Source organism: Phodopus roborovskii, unplaced genomic scaffold (assembly GCF_943737965.1).
Source record: "Phodopus roborovskii unplaced genomic scaffold, PHOROB, whole genome shotgun sequence".
Lineage (NCBI taxonomy): Eukaryota > Metazoa > Chordata > Mammalia > Rodentia > Cricetidae > Phodopus > Phodopus roborovskii.
In genome coordinates this window covers 3,559,645-3,576,844 of record NW_026126691.1, presented here as the reverse complement: position 1 = coordinate 3,576,844, position 17,200 = coordinate 3,559,645, and positions in this window count along the sequence as shown.

Sequence of the window (17,200 nt, the reverse complement as noted above, 5' to 3'; positions counted from 1 at the left end):
TGTGAGGGAAGTGTTTTTGAGCTGAGCATGCATAGTAATTTACAAAGTGCCTAGTTTCGTATAAGATTGATACCTTTTGTATTATGTTTGTGTAACTAAACTGCCATTATCCAAGCTTATTGATTCAAAAGAAATTATTCAGTATTAATTTTATTTTTTATCATATGAACTTTAAACTAATAGACAGTAAACATATATACTATATTTTACTATCTGGTATACACCACCTTGTAGTGAGAGATCCACTTTGCATGAATATAATCACTTTCTGAATTCAAAACAGTATTTTAAAATTTTTTATTTACATTTTACTTTACTTTATGTATATGTTTTACCTGAATGTATGTATGTGCACTTCCTGTGCACTGGGGCCTGAGTAGGTTAGGAGAGGGCATTAGAACTGGAGTTGTAAACCACTATGTGGGTACTGGAAACTGAACCTGGAGCAACAATTGCTCACCTAACTCTCCAGCCCTAAAACTAAATTGAATTTTTTTAAGGGTTTTTTGGTGAAATTTTATTGCATACATGTATGTATTGTCCCTGTATATATGTGTTGTTTGTGTGTATGTCTGATGTATGCATGTATGTACATATGTATGTATGTGGGGTTGAACTGATCATCAGTCTTGGCTGTAAGCACCTTTATATAGTGAATCATCTCCTAGTCCAAAGCAGAATTGTTCACAAGGACAATTAAAATTGATTTTTAAACTATTCGGTTCACATGGCAGAATTTGTTGATGTGTTATATTCAGTGTGTTCAATCATTGCCCTCTTTATCAAAGAAATAAAAGAAACATCCTACTTGTTCACTGCAGAAGAATTACCTAAGTTGAAGTAAAAAAGCAATTTATACAAAGTAGAGCTTGACAAGCTAAGGCATGTGACCAAATCTGTCATTCCATTTGATCTTTGTGACCTTTTTTTGTTTTTGTTTTTAATAGTATCATGTGGATAATATTTGGAAGTCAAACTTCAGCACCCTTAATTACAGCTCTTTGAGAGATAGCCTGTTTCTTATTACTACTTTTTTAGTGCTGTGGCCGAGTGGAGTAGTCACAACAGAGATTACTTCACACTGCGCTTGGCACATTGCATATCTCAGTAAGGTAGTTCTATTCAATAGTGTTCATGTTTCACATGTGTGGTTGTGCTGCAACTGTGTTTTTATTTAATTTTTATTGTGTGTGTGTGTATTTATCTGGATGATTGTCTTTGCAGCACCTGTGTGCAATGCCCCTGGAAGCCAAAAGGTGGTGTTGGATCCTCTAGGTCTATGGTTACAGCCATTTGTGACCTCCCCTGTGGGTTCTGGAGATCCAGCTCATCACTTGGAAGAGCAGCTGATGCTCTTAAAGGCTGAGCCACCACTCCAGCTAAAAGTTAAGGTTGTATGCCTCCTATGTGAAAATGAGAAAAGGAAAGCCCTTGTATTAAGGGACAGTGGGCCATGGATTAATCATTAGGTGATTCTACAAAAGAATTTTATAATTACTGCCATGATCAGACTAAGAGTCTCAAGTACTCCAAATTCACAAGAAGGCATTTCTCATAAAATTTTTAAACACAATATCTCAGAATTCATGACTGCAGACATACAGGCTTGCACATAGACACACAAAGTGAAAATCGGGCCACACATGCAGTTTGTTTGTGAATGGCTCATTAGCTAAGCAATAGCCATTTACTAATGGCAGATTAATGGAATTCTATTTTATTGTGTCAGCCAAGAAATTATTTAGAAAATTGAATTTGCTTAAGGATTCTAGTCTTTGATGACAATGGTTGCTTTAAGAATTGAGGACACTGAGCTTGACTCTGGAGTCAACTAAAGAAGGTAATTTCATGTGGTTTTCTTTGGCTGCTTTTGGGCATTTGTTTGTTGAATTCTTTCCTCCCCTCTTTCCCTTCCTCTTTTTCTTCCTCCCTCCCCCCCCCCCCCGCAGCCTCTTACTGGAGCTATCTGAACAGCTCAGAGTGTTCTTAAACTTGTAATCCTCCTGCCTCTGCTACCTGAATACTACTCCACACGGAGTGTGCCACCACATTTACCCTTCTTAAGGTCTTTATGAATATGCAAATGCTGTTGACATTGGCCACTTGTTGTAGGAAGGATGCTGAGTTTGAAATTACTCAATAATTCATTAGTTTCCACTAGAAGTCTGTGTGGAGCATCATGTATATATGACTATTTTCAAAAAAAAAAAAAAAGTTGAGCAAACATTAGTTATAATCCGAGATGAAGTTTATTGTGGTAAGTTATAGCTGGTGATGATAAATACATTTAGGAGCAGAAAAAGCTCTGTGGTGTATAGAATACTTATAGCAGGGATGAGACAGCCTAGTTCAAGTTTCAGTGGGAGAGTCTGTCTCAAGGGAGTAAAATAGAAACTGTTAGAAGGAGCATATCTTGTCCCTGAGTACTCTTCAAAAAGTAGCCTCACTTGTGAATGTGTGGGTGCTCTCATGAAGAAACAATTCTACAAGTTGGTTTTTTGAATTTGTTCTTGAAGAGTCAAAAATTTAGTCTGTTTCACATATATACTGCGTATAATTTGTTTACTGAAATACTTTGGTATCCTGTCAAAAACTCAGATTTTTTTAAAAATGACAAGTTTCTTCAGATGATTTTAAAAATTAGCTTTTGCTGCACATTTTTATATCATTTCTTAAAATTTTTAAATATTTATTTTATTTATTTTGTTATTTTATGTGTTTGAGTGTTTTTTTTTTTTTCCTCTGCACATATGTATGTGCACCACAGCAGTGCCTGGGGACTATGAGGTCAGACATGAGGTCCAGATTCCCTGAGACTGGAGTTACAGTGCCGAGCAGCAATGTAGGTGCTGGAAATCAAACTCAGGTCCTCTACAGGAGCAAGTGTTCTTAGTCACCAATCCATCTCTCCAACCCATCATTTGTTAATTTGCTAATTTGCCATTAGTTTGTGTACAGAACTTATAGTAGTCATTTGCCAGCAACCACTATAATCAATAGTGATGTCAGGTGCTCAGTAAATATTCTGTTTTTGTTTTGTTTTCTTTTTCCCAAAAGTTCAAACAAGAATTGTTATTCATTCATGCACTTCGAAATTTGTAGCAGATAAGTTGTATTCAGATTGTAGCTTCACCAGTTTCTCTTTAGACCTACATTCAAAAACAAAGGCAACCTCCTCACTTTGAAGTCCACCCTCTGCTACAGTCAAAGTTTCTGTCTAAAGTTGGATTTGAAGTGCTGCTTATACTGCAGCAACATGCTAAAATGCAGATTTCAAAACTTTGCTCTAATGGAATTGTGTAATGCCTTCTTAGATGAATGTTCTTAGTGTAAATATTATGCTCTTATTTGGCAATGGCCATTTGAAAAGACATTTTGAAAGCTAAAATACAGAATTTATTATAGATTGTGTTGAGAGACCAATATTTGCCATCAGTTATTTACATGTACTTACCCGTGTGTTTCTCTGTGTGGAGATCAGAGGACAACTCTCAGGCTGGAGTCCCTTTCCTCCTGAGTATCATATGGGTTCTGGGAATTCAGGCAAAATACCCTTACCTGCTGGGTCATCTTGCTAGTCCTTGTCATTAACTTTGATGAAGAAATTTAACCTTTTTATTCCTACTAACAACCTTCTAAGAGTGTATTATTTTCAAATGAAGATTCATAGTTGAGAATATCTTTCATGCATGCATGTTTGTAATCCATAGCAAAGGACTGAAGCACAGGAATAAGGCTCCATGAGTTCTCCCACAGTGCTCTAGTAGTACTGCCGGGTCTTTGACTTTTTCCCTTCTGGTTCCTGGTGTTTCTGTAAAGATGTTGCATTCCAATTCTTATCTCATATGGAGCTTTAAGTTTTGTTTTTAAAGTTTCCTTTCATGGAATACTTTCCTTCAAGGCACTGTGTCTTAATTATAGTACCCTCCCTATTAAGGGGGGAAAAGCCTGTTTATATTCAGTGGGATTCAAAACACACTTCCCGTTTTAGAGCAAATTTATCATCACCCTTCAGGCTGTTCTTTAATATAGAGCTCTTTAGGATGAATATCTTAAGCTGCTCTCCAGATGTTTTAACTTCAGCAAACTTGTGGTTTTCTTTATTGGCATCTTTGTTTGTATTATTCAGAAGATGAAAGAAGAGTATCTAAACACATTTCATATTAGTTTTTGAAGGCCTTTTGCTGCCAGGGCATGCATAGGATAATACTTACACTGATAAATTTTCATAGTCTTTTCTTTTAAAAGGTAATATCAGAACAATGATTCTGTTAACAGTAACGTAAAAATATTATTGTCTTTTGAATGTGGTCTTGAGTTTACATTCATGTGCAATTCACATTTTTTTTTTGTAGCTGTTAAGATTTAGTTAATTCTTTAATAGATTTTGTTCTCCATTATTCATACAGTAAGGATTGAGAATTCTTTGCATCCGGTATCTTTTAAAATATCCCGAAGTTTGAATTGAAAATATTAATGATGTCAATTAGTTTGGTTTTAAAGATAGTTCTCTAATTGAAAATTGTCTGTGAAATGAGCAAACTCACTTTTCCTACACACTTATTAAGATGGCTGATAAAATCTATTGAGTGTTTAACATATTCAAGGTATTACAATGGGAGAGTTAAACAGTGTGCTGGAACACAGTCTGATGTCCCCCATGCTGCTTGCTTAGGGGAAAGAATTTGAAGTTTCTGTGTGATCTGAGTTGCTTAGAAGCATTGGATTTTGTTTTCTGTGGTGACTTTTTCCTTTACTGCTCCCTTATCCCTCCCTCTTCCTCTTAGAGCCCAACTGTTCTTCACTAATGTCTTCTACTTTAAACTTGTTCTCTTCACCTACCTTTCAGAGAACACTAATTTTAGTACCTTTATTATAACCTTGTAGGTTTCTATATAGTTTTAACTTATGCATATGTTTCTCCAATTCTTCCTTTTTATTTTCCCCTCATTATAACTTTCAAGTGTTGATGAAACACTATTTGTATGAAGCCGTAGCATCTTCACATTCTAGCTTCTGTTAGATGCCCCTTTATTCTCTAAGAATGTGCTGTGGAGCAGGAAGAAAGACTAAATACTGTAATAAAATCCATGATAAAGCTATTTTCATAATTCACTCTATCTTGTTTGCCTCTATTCCTGGAGCCTAGACTTCTGGAACTTCCAAATGAGACCAGAGGATTTGGGGCCCGTTAATTATCTAGATGTAATCTGTGTTGACACATGCTTTTCCCCTTTTCTAGACAAAAATTTTGACCTAGCTTAATCTATGATTTTATTAAGATGGCCAAACCCTCATATCCCCTTCCCCCACCAACCTTAGACGAAACCGAGATCAGTATGGCAGGATGTGCAATCTGAAGGATCTACAATTAACGTTCTGATCGTCTACTTCTGCTTCTCATTCTTGCCCATTATGGTTCACTTCCTCTTTTCCTGGACTGTCTTTAGTTTTGTGAGGGGTCTCCCAAGAGAACTATTTGTTTTTGAGGTGAATTTTGTTGGCCTCCTTAGCTTGCCATTCAGCTTAAGAATGCAGCAGATGTGTTACTGGACAAACCAGCTATGTGAAGTTCGATAAATGTCAGATGTTTTCTCTTTAGCTTCCTATTACTGGCTTCAACTCTGTGCAGGCATGAAAGAGCACTGCTGGTTTGAGCCTAATCTTGGAATAGTTCTTATCTCCATGGAAATGTATCAACATGCCTCTTCGCTAACTTTATTTATATGACTTCATATTTATATGGCCTTTCTGCTTTTTGTCAGTAGGAATGTTGACTATGACACATTATTTGTTACCTGGAATCAGAAATTCACTATGTTATATTTTGACGGGGATGCCTGCCTGAGTATTTCTGACGAGTGATTTATTTTTAAAGTTTGGCAGAGAAAAATGATTAGCTGCTACTCAACCATTTCCATATCAATTGCATATATTTCTAGAACTTGTCTGTGATTGGTGAAATTCTGCCCCATGTGAACTGTGGGCTTTGATAAAAAGAAGAGTAGGAAGCAAAACAATAAAGATGAGGAGAGTGTATAATTTGTGTTTGGAGTTACTCATGGATAAGATGTCATTTAGGCTTACCAGGAGACTGCACATGTCATTTTGAGGATCGCTTTCCTATAGTATTTTTCTGTCCCTTGCATGGCTTAAAACTAAATGTCAAACAATTTAGTGTTTAATGAAAATTGTAAATGGGTTTAGTGAATTTAGTTGTATGTTTTTATGACCAGTTGAAACCTAATGCACATGCCATTTATGTAAATTTAGGAGTAATCATCTATACTTGGAAAGTGCTGTTCACCAGTATATTTGATTATCTTATATGCTAAAAGAACTTCATCTTCAGAGTTGTAAATGGGGATAATTAAACCTTTAAACATTTTAGATGAATAAGGGCTTATTTATGCAGCACGTGCTTAAAACCAACTTCTTATCAAAGAAAATAAAGTTAGGCAGAGAAATACCTCTAAATTACAATCCTCATGAACTGATGGTTTAACTTCGGCTTTGAAAGACTGTTACTTTTTCCATCTTTTTCAAATATACTTAAATATAAGCACATGTTCTTTTGGCTTTTATCAGACTGACATTTGAGTGAATTTTTTTTTAACCTCACTGAAGATTTGTGGTAGACGATTTCAAAGCTTTGAATCTTAAATTTTGCCTTTGGATTTCCCTCTTCTGTGTTATTCTATTAACATTTGGTCTTAATAAGTATAACCTGTTTGGAATTACTGGCATTGCAAATTTATTATTTGTTTAGATGAGAAGTTTAGGAAGGAAAATTGAAAATCCCAACTTTGCAATTATGAATAATTTCTCAGAGTTTCTTTGAGTTTTCCTGTGAAGATTTTTTTAATTAATTTTTTTTTACATATTGACCCCAGTTTCCTCTCTCCCTCTCTTCCTCCCTCCCTCTTTCCCTCTTTCCCTCCTCTCCTCCCCCTGACCACCCTCTCCTCCCATCATCCCCCACTCCATACATAGGGTAATGCCATTCTGGAGGGTTCATCTAGATCTGTCAAGTCATTTGAAGTAGGGACTAGGACTTCTCTCCTGTCTCTATGTTAAGGGAGTATCTATCCCTCCATTGGGGGGGGGGGTGTCCGCAAGAATACATTCCTTAGACTGCTCAGGCCTTTTAGCTGAGACCCATGTTCAGGGGGTCTGAGTCAGTCCCATGCTGGAATCCTAGATAACAGTCTGGGGCCCCTTTAGCTCCTCTGTGTGTTTCTGCAACCTGATCTTGTCCTCCTACTCTGCATCTGCATTCTAGTTCGGCTCAGTGTTTAGTTATGGGTATTTGCTTCTGTTTCTAACAGGTACTAGATGAGGGCTCCATGATGGTGGAGAAGGTAGTCGCTGATCTCTTTATCAGGGAAGGACATTTATGGTAGCCTTTCCATTGTTGCTCAAATTTTTAGTTGGAGTCAGTCTTGTAGGTATCTGAACATTTCTTAGGTTCACTTTTCTCTTCAGTCCTATAATGGCTCCCTCCCTCCCTCTCTCTCTCTCTCTCTCTCTCTCTCTCTCTCTCTCTCTCTCTTTCTCTTCCTCCGTCCCCTTCTCTCTTTTCTGTCTTCTATTCCTCCCTTGACTCAATCTTCCTAGTCCCACGTGCTTTCCTCTCCTCCTATTCTATTTCTCCTAGTTCCCTCTGCACTCACTGCCACCCCCAATCCCCATGTGCTCTGGAGAGCTTGTCCCTTCCCCCTTCTGTGAGGGACCTTATATGAATCTCTTAGAATCCACCATGTATCCTAGTTCCTCTAGCGGTGTGAATTATAGGCTGGTGATCATTTGTTCTAGGTCTAAAACCCATATATGAGCGAGTACATACCATTTTCCTCCTTTTGTGACTGGGTTACCTCACTTAGAATGGTTTTTTCAAGTTCCATCTACTTGCCTTTGAATTTCAAGATTCCATTTTTTTTTTTTTCTGCAGAGTAGTATTCCATTGTGTAGATGTGCCACATCTTCTTTATCCATTCTTCAGTTGAGGGGCATCTAGGTTACTTCCAGGTTCTTGCTATTACAAATAATGCTGCTACAAACATAGTTGAGCACGTCTTTGTGCTCATTTGGGTATATGACTAAGAGGGGGATTGCCGAATCCTGTGGTAGACTGATTCCCATTTTCCTGAGGAACCGCCATACTGATCTCCAAAATGGCTGTACTAGTTTGCACTCCCAACAGCAGTGGAGGAGTGTTCCCCTTTCTCCATATCCTCTCCAGCATAAATTGTCATTGGTGTTTCTAATTTTAGCCATTCTGGCAGGAGTAAGATGGTATTTCAAAGTTGTTTTGATTTGCATTTCCCTGATAGCTAAGGATGTTGAGCATTTTCTAAGGTGTCTTTCAGCCTTTTTGATTTCCTCTATTGAGAATTCTCTCTTCAGTTCTGTTCCCCATTTTTAAATAGGGTTATTTGCTGTTTTGTTGACTAGATTCTTGAGTTCTTTGTATGTTTTGGAGATCAGCCCTTTGTCAGATGTAGGATTGGTGAAAAATCTTTGCCCACTCTGTGGGCTGTCTTTTGGTCTTATCCATTGTGTCCTTTGCCTTTACAGAAGCTTCTAAATTTGAGGAGGTCCCATTTATTAATTGTCGATCTCAGTGTCTGTGCTAGTGGCATTATGTTCAGGAAGCGGTCTCCTATACCAATTTGTTCAAGAGTACCTCTCACTTTCTCTTCTAAGAGGTTCAGTATGGCTGGATTTATGTTCAGGTCTTTGATCCATTTCTACTTGAGTTTTATGTTTGGCAATAGATATGGGTCTATCTGCATTCTTCTACACACCATCATCCAATTGTGCCAGCACCATTTGTTGAATATGCTTTCCTCCCCCCATTGTATACTTTTAACTGTTTTTTCAAAAATCAGGTATTCGTAGGTGTGTGGTTTAATATCAGGATTTTCGATTCGATTCCATTGGTCTACTTGTCTATTTTTGTACCAATACTAGGCTGTTTTCAGGACTATAGCTCTGTAGTAGAGCTTAAAGTCAGGGATAGTGATGCCTCCTGAAGTTCTTTTATTGTATAGGGTTGTTTTGGCTATCCTGGGTTTTTTGTTTGTTTGTTTGTTTGTTTGTTTTTCCATGTAAAGTTGATTATTATCCTTTCAAGGTCAGTAAAGAATTGTGCTGAGATTTTAATGGGGCTTGCATTGAATCTGTAGATTGCTTTTGGCAAGATTGCCGTTTTTACTATGTTTATCGTACCTATCCAAGAGCATGGGAGATCTGTCCATTTTTCTGGTATCTTCTTTAATCTTTCTTTAGAGACACATATTTCTTATTAGATAGGTCTTTCACTTCGTTGGTAAGCATTATCCCAGGATACTTTATGTTGTTTGGGGCTATTGTAAAGGGTGATGTTTCTCTGATTTCTTTATCAGCCCCTTTGTCATCTGAATAAAGTAGGGCTACTGATTTTTTTTTTTTTTTTTTTTGAGTTTATCTTGTATCCTGCTAGTTTGCTGAAGGTGTTTATCAGCTGTAGGAGTTCCCTGTTAGAATTTTTCAGGTCTATCAAATCATCTTCAAATACAAAAAGTTTCACTTCTTCCTTTCCAATTTGGATCCCTTTAATCTTCTTTTGTTGTCTTATTGCTTTAGCTAGAACTTCAAGAACAATATCGAAGAGATATGGAGAGGGCAGTCTTGTCTTGTTCCTGATTTTAGAGTAATCACCTTAAGCTTCTCTCCATTCAGTTTGATGTTGGCTGTTGGTTTACTGTATATTGCTCTTATTATGTTTAGGTATGTTCCTGTTATCCCCATTCTCTCCAAGACCTGTATCATGTAAGGGTGTTGGATTTTGTGGAAGGCTTTTTCAGCATCTAGGGAGATGCTCATGTGGTTTTTCTTTTTCAGTTTGTTTATATGGTGGATCACATTGATAGATTTTCGTATGTTAAACCATCCCTGCAACCCAGGGTTGAAGCCTACTTGATCTCATGGTGGATGATTTCTCTGATGTATTCTTGCATTCGGTTGCCAGTATTTTATTGAGTATTTTTGCATCAATGTTCATCAGGGAGATTGGTCTATAGTTTTCTTTCTTAGTTGTGTCTTTGTGAGGCCTGGGTACCAAGGTTATTGTGGCCTCGTAAAAAGAGTAATGAACCTTCTGTTTCTTTTGTGTGGAACAATTTGAAGAGTATTGGCATTAGCTCTTCCTTGAATTTCTGGTAGTAGTCTGCACTGAAGCCATCTGGCCCTGGGCTTTGTTTGGTTGGAAGGCTTTCGATGACTCCTTCTGTTTCATTAGGTCTATTTAAGTTGTTTGTCTGTTCTTGATTTAAGTTTGGAAAGTGATAGTTATCCAGGAATTTTCAAATTTTGTGGAGTACAGGTTTTCAAAGTATGACCTGAAAATTGTCTGGATTTCCTCTGTGTCCGTTGTTATGTCTCCCTTTTCATTTCTTATTTTGTTAATTTGCATGTTTTCTCTCTGCTTTTTGGTTAGTTTGGGTAAAGGTTTGTCTTTCTTGTTGATTTTTCTTCAAAAAACCAACTCTTTGTTGTTTTCCTGGTTTCTATTTTATTGATTTCAGCCCTCAAATTGATTATTTCCTGGCTTCTACTTCTCCAGGGTTAGTTTGCTTCTTTTTTTGTTCTAAGGCTTTCAGTTGTGCTATTAATTCTCTAATTTGACTATCCTGTTTTCTTCATATGGGCACTTAGTGCAGTGAACGTCCCTTGTAACACTGCTTTCAATGTGTCTTGTAAGTTCGGGTATGTTGTGTCTTCATTCTCGTTGAATGTTAGGAAGTCCTTAATTTCTTTCTTTATTTCTTCTTTGACCCAGGTATGGGGCAATTGTGCATTGTTCAGTTTCTATGAGTTTGTAGGGTTCCTGTGGTTTGTGTTGTTGAATTCCAATTTTAAAGCATGGTGTTCTGATAAGATACCTGGGACTATTCCAATTTTTTTTGGTATCTGTTGAGGTTGTTATGTCACCTAGGATGTAGTTGATTTCAGAGAAGATTCCATGTGGAGCAGAGAAGAAGGTATATTCTTTTGTATTTGGATCTGATGTTCTATAGATGTCTATTAAACCCAATTGAGACATAACTTCTGTTAGTTCTTTTGTTTTTTTGTTAAGTTTCTGTCTAGTGGTGAGATTGGTGTGTTGAAGTCTCCCATTTTAAGTATGTGAGGTTTTATGTGAGCTTTGAGTTATTGTAGCGTTTCTTTTGCGAATGTGAACGCCTTTGTATATGGGGCATAGATGTTCAGATTTCTCCTGCGATTAAAATGAATGACTATCTTCATCTTTTTTGATTAATTTTGGTTTGAAGTATGACTTCTTAGATATGATAGGCACACCTGCTTACTTCTTGGGTCCGTTTGATTGGAAGATCTTTTCCCAGTCCTTTACCCTGAGGTAATGTCTATCTTTGTAGCTTAGATGTGTTTCCTGTATGCAGCAAAAGGATGGATTCTGTCTTCATATCCGTTCTGTTAGCCTGTGTCTTTTTATAGACGAGTTAAGACTTAATGTTGAGGGAGAGTAAGGACCATTGATTGTTAATGCTTTTTTGTTTTAGCTTTTTGTTGACAATGGTATTATGAATATATTTGTCCTGCTTTACCCTTGGTTTCTGGGATTATCTGTTGCTTACGTCTTTGTGAGCGTAGTTATCTTCCTTGGGTTGGAGTTTTCCTTCCAAAACTTTCTGTAGGGCTGGATTTGTAGATATGTATTGTGAAAATTTGGGTTTGTCATTAAATATTTTTTTTCTCCATCTATAGTAATTGAGAGTTTTGCTCGGTATAGTAGCCTGGGCTGTCATCCATGAACTCTCAGTTCTTGTAGAACATCTATCCAGGACTTTCTGGGCTTGAGGGTTTCCATGGAGAAGTGAGGTGTAATTTCGATAGCTCTGCCTTTATATGTTACCTGTCCTTTTTTCTTCGCTGCTCTTAATATTCTTTCTTTATTCTGTAGTTAGGTGTTTTGATTATTATATGTCGAGGGGTCTTTTTTATTTGGTCCTGTGTATTTGGTGTTCAGTATGCTTCTTGTACTTTCATGGGCATGTCCTTCTTCAGATTGGGAAAGTTTTCCTCAATGATTTTGTTTAATATGTTTTCTGCACCTTTGAGCTGGGCTTCCTCACCTTCCTCTATGCCTATTATTCTTGGGTTTGGCCTTTTCACGGTGTCCCACATTTCCTGGATGTTTTGTGTTAAGGATTTGTTCAATTTACGATTTTCTTTTGTCAATGAATCTATTTCCTCTAGTTTATCTTCTGCACCTGAGATTCTCTCTTCCATCTCTTGTATTCTGTTGGTTATTCTTGCATCTGTAGTTCCTGATCGTTTGCCCAGTCTTTCTATTTCCTGCATACCTTCGGTTTGTGTTTTCTTTATTGTGTCTGTTTCAGTTTTCAAGTCTTGAACAGTTTACTTCACCTGTTTAATTGTTCTTTCTTGGTTTTGTGTACTTTCTTTAAGAAATTTGTTCATTTCTTCCAATTTTCTTTTGTTTGTTCTTCAATTTCTTTAAGGGATTTTCTCACATCATCTTTGAGAGCCTCTATCATTTTTATGACGATAATTTTTAAGTCGTTCTCTTCTGCTTCCTCTGCTTTGGGGTGTTCAGATCTAGTTGGTTCCTAGATTCTGGTGGTGTTATGCTTATCTTTCTTTTGTTAGGTGTTTTCTTGTATTGCCTTCTTCCCATTGCTTCTTCTAGTAGGTAGGGTCTGTCTCTCTCCCCCCCCCCTCTCTCTCTGGTACTCCCCAGGTGGGCTTAGGTGGGTCAGAGGTTCGATGTCTATAGTTCTGGGTGGTCCAAGCTGTCTAGGAGGTCTCTCCTCAGGCAGGGCCCCAGTGATGGAGTTCAAAGATTCCGAAGGCTGGGACTCAGGATGTTCCAAGTGCCCATAGGAGAATCTAGCCTGGACCTGGCACTCTCCTTTTGAGGCCTCTTTAGCAGAAGCCTGGTGATAGGTGTCAAGGATCCAATCCTCAGGGGCTCAGGATGGCCCTGAGGGAATAGGTGGATCTCTGGGAGGGGCCCAGAGCTGGGGTAGAGGACCTGCAGTGGGGGTCAGAGACCAGGCAGGTGTGGATTCCGGATGGTCCTGTGTGGATAGGCAGATTTAGTGTGCTCAGAATAGCTCCAGGAATTTCCCTGAAGGTGGCAGGATTGTTGACTCCACCCTCTATTCCAGTGCTCAACCAGAGAGGTGGGACAGTGGGCAGGGTAGGGCACCTGGTAGGGGGAGGGCAGGCTCTTGGTGGGTGTCGGTGAGTGTGTATCAGAGCACCAGGAGCACTCTCAATGGGGACAGGACACAGGGGCATCGAGATCCAGGACTAGTCCAGGCAGTTACCAGGGAAGGGTGTGGGGGGAATTCCACCCGAATTGGTTCCAGACTCACCTCTAGCAGAGGTCTCACCATGCGGGTCAAAGGTGATGGGGGTCAAAGACTAGGCTGAGATTCAGGATATTTCCTGGCTGATAGGCAGATCTAGCTGGGCGCCTGTGCAAATTTTAATGGAGTATCTTATCCCTTTTCATATGTGTTACCATTCTTGATTGTTGCAAATTATTAATGTTGGCTTCTAGGTAGTTCAAAATGTGAGGTTCTCTTTGCTTCAGATGTATGTCGAGTGTGCATGTGTGCCCCTTCTCTGCTCCACACTAGAATTTTTCTTCCCCTACTTTGGCATAACACAGCTGTTTTAGTTTTGGTGAAAATGGAAAGCAGTGACTGTTGTTAGAAGTAGAACTTGTGTAGCCTGAGTCTCTGTACTTTCCTGTTCATGATTCTTGTCTCATTTTTTTCCTATAGAATAATTGCTGTTATATTATAGGTTATCATCATGGTTTCTGCATTTCAAGTAGAGGTTGCTTCATGTTGCATAAGTAGGACATTTATTAATTAAGAATTAATAAAAGCCAGGTGTGGTGGCACAGGCCTTTAATTCCAGCGCTCACAGGAGGCAAAGGCAGGTGGATCTCTAAGTTTCAGGCCAGCTAGAGCTAACTACATGGTGAGACACTCAAAACAAACAAACAAACAACAACAACAAACTAAAACAAAAAAAAAAATTAGTTTTTCCAGGAAACCTTACTGCCAGTTTTCTAGGGTTGAATGAAATGGGCAGGAACTGCATGCTGAGTATGAGGCTATCTTGAGAAAAATGTCATATTCTAGTGTTCTTGCTGCTTTTTAAAGTGAACATTCTGGGAGTCTTAGACAATGAAAATGAAGGTAAGAGAATGTCTGCAGAGAATAGATACCCTCACCTGTTCAATGAGTAAATCTGCTACCAGCTCTAGACCTGTGTTTTGGGTGGGGGTTGGGAGAAAGCATAAGGCAGGACCCCTTTCTAGTGCTTCATCACTGATCCATCCTATTTAGGAACTTGTCAAATATGGGAATTTGATAAGTTTTAAGTCCCTGGTTATTGGATATCTGTCACCACTGATATAGTAAGCCAATCAAATGGAATTAGTAAATACAGGTTTAATAAACAAAGCAAGGCATTCTTGGAAAACCCTCAGGAGGGCAGGAGAGGAATCATTGGCCAAATATAAGTAGCTTATAGGCATGGTCTTGAGCACCCCTGAGGAGGGGCTAACTCTTGACAGGCTTTGGGGGGAGGCGGTTCATGGTCTGGGGAGAGAGACAGGGACGGGACTTCCACCTAACCATCCCAGACTCTGGGTGCTGGGGGCTGTGTTCAGTTTCCACCAGAACAAAACCATGTTCTATCCTGCCCCTTTCAATCAAGCTTCTCATTGCTGGATTTTTCTCCTACTAGTCCATCAATGTATTGGATTGAAGTTGGACAGGTCCCTTTGAACTAGAGCATTTAAGTAATCTCAGAGAATCACATGTCATCTTCTGAGGAAGTTTCCACATTAGTGTATTATAAATGACAGAATTCCAAAATGTCTACAGCCCAGTGTTTATAAAAGCTATGTATTTAATTCTCTGTTGAGAAAGGGTAACATGAAAAATGTCAAGCATTGATGAGCTTCTGCCTGTTGGTATTAAGGTTTTTCAGCCTTTGTACACACACTGAAATGATTTCAGAAGTCAGTAACAAAAGACAAGCCAAGAAAGCTTTAGGTTATTCACATAGTGATAATGATTTTATGTGCCTTCTAAAGTCAAGTTCCTCAGTGTATTTTGAAGTACAGTTTACATGCAAAAAATTCACTCCTTATGTGTAAATTTTAAATTTGGATATTTATATTTTGTAACCACCAACAAAATTGAAAATGTTTCATTTTTAACATGTCTTTATTTCTAATTAGTTTCTTTTTAAAACCCCTCGTCTATGGCACCTGATTTCAACCCCTGTTGTTTATGTTACCCAGAATGCAAAAAAAAAAAGGGGGGGAGGAATTGTTTTATATGGATGTTACTGTGTCTGGCTTCTTTCACATAGTTTACAGTGTTTTTCTCAGATTCTTCCTTGTTGCTGGAGATATCACTTGTTCATTTCTTCTTATTGTATAACAGCTTCCCTCCTATGGACAAATCAATTAGTTTATTTATTAATTTGTCTTTGGAAACAGTAAGGTTATAGCAACTGTTGAGATGCCTGATTATAATAGTAATCGAGTGTTTACATTTTTCCAGGGAATCACCAAACACTGCTGTGCCTTTTGAGTTTTCCATCAGCAGTGTGTCCCTTCTACATGTGTTGCATCTTTTATCAGTTATTAGGACTTTCATTGCTTAATATTTTCAGTTTTTTCGTGTCTTTACTGAAAAAAAAAAGTGTCACACTAGTTTCCATGTGGATTTTCATAGAACTAATGGTGTTGATAGCTATAGTTCCTCATCAGTTGTTTGGCTGAACAGGGCCTGGGTTTGATGATCAACACAGGAAAGTATGGAAGGAAGTGGGAGAGGGGAGGAGATGCTTCTTAGGAATTAGTTTTGTGTGATGTGAAGTATGCACTATGCCCAGCTGTGGATTTGTTGTTGTTATTCAGGAATATCAGGAAAGAAAGTTGATGTTCCTCAACCTTCTTATTATCATTTCCATTCGCTTTGCTAGTTCACATCACTAGGTGGCCTAAAGAACTGAGAAAGCCATTTTGGAAGACATGTATTAAAATTGGGTATGGAATAGTCAGGTGTGATGGCTGACACCTTTAATCCCAGCAGATGGGAGGCAGAGGCAGGTGGATCTCTTGAGTTTGAGGACAGCCTGGTCTATATATCGACAGCCAGGGCTACAGAGAAATTCCGACTTTAAAAAAAAAGAAAAAAGAAATTTAGTAAAGAATAAAAATTCAAAATACCAAACCTAAATTTTTTTCTTTTAACCTTATAAATTATAAATTGTGTCACAACACATTATAGGAGCAAGACTTATTCCCCCCCCCCCCCCCCCCCCGCCGCCCCATGCGTTCCTTCCTTCCCTTGTTTCTTTCTTTTTGCAGAATTTCTCAGTGTAACATCCCTGGATTTCCTGAAACTTTCTTTGTAGAGCAGGCTAGCCTTGAACTCATAGACTCTGCCTCCAGAGTACTGGGATTAAAGGCATTCTCTGCCACCACCAGGCTTGCAAGCCTTATTTACTAATGCTGTCATTACACATGAATCAAAATCATGGAACTGAATCCCATCATGCCTTTTCTACGTTATAGTGAATATTTATGAGACCCCCCCAATATAATGTTCTTTTTAATGAAAATTTAATTTTATCATTTTTGTGTGTATGCATATACATACTAAAGTGTAGAGTTCAAATGACTTTTAAGAGTTGATTCTCTCCTATCTTAGCTTTCAGGGATTAAACTCAGATGGGCAGCTTTGCTGGCAAGTGCTTTGAGCTGCCTCTACTTTTCCAGCATTATCTTACTGGCAATTATAAATGTCTGTTTTTTTTCTGTTTTAATTTGTGTATATATGTGTTTTGTTTGTATATAGATAAGTGCATTTGCATGCCTCTTGCTCATAGAGGCTGTAAAGAGGCTGTTAGATTCCCTGAAACTAAAGTTGCAGATGGTTGTGAGCAGGACATATGGGTGCTGTAAACCAAACCTGGGTCATCTAGAGGACCAGACAGTGTTTTTAATTGCTGAGCCATCTTTCCCCAGGCTCCTGTTCTTGTTTTTATGTATGTGGCTTTCTTTATGCATTGAGTGCTATTCTTTATTCTTGAGTGATAACTTTCCTAACTTAATTTGGTATATCACAAAGCA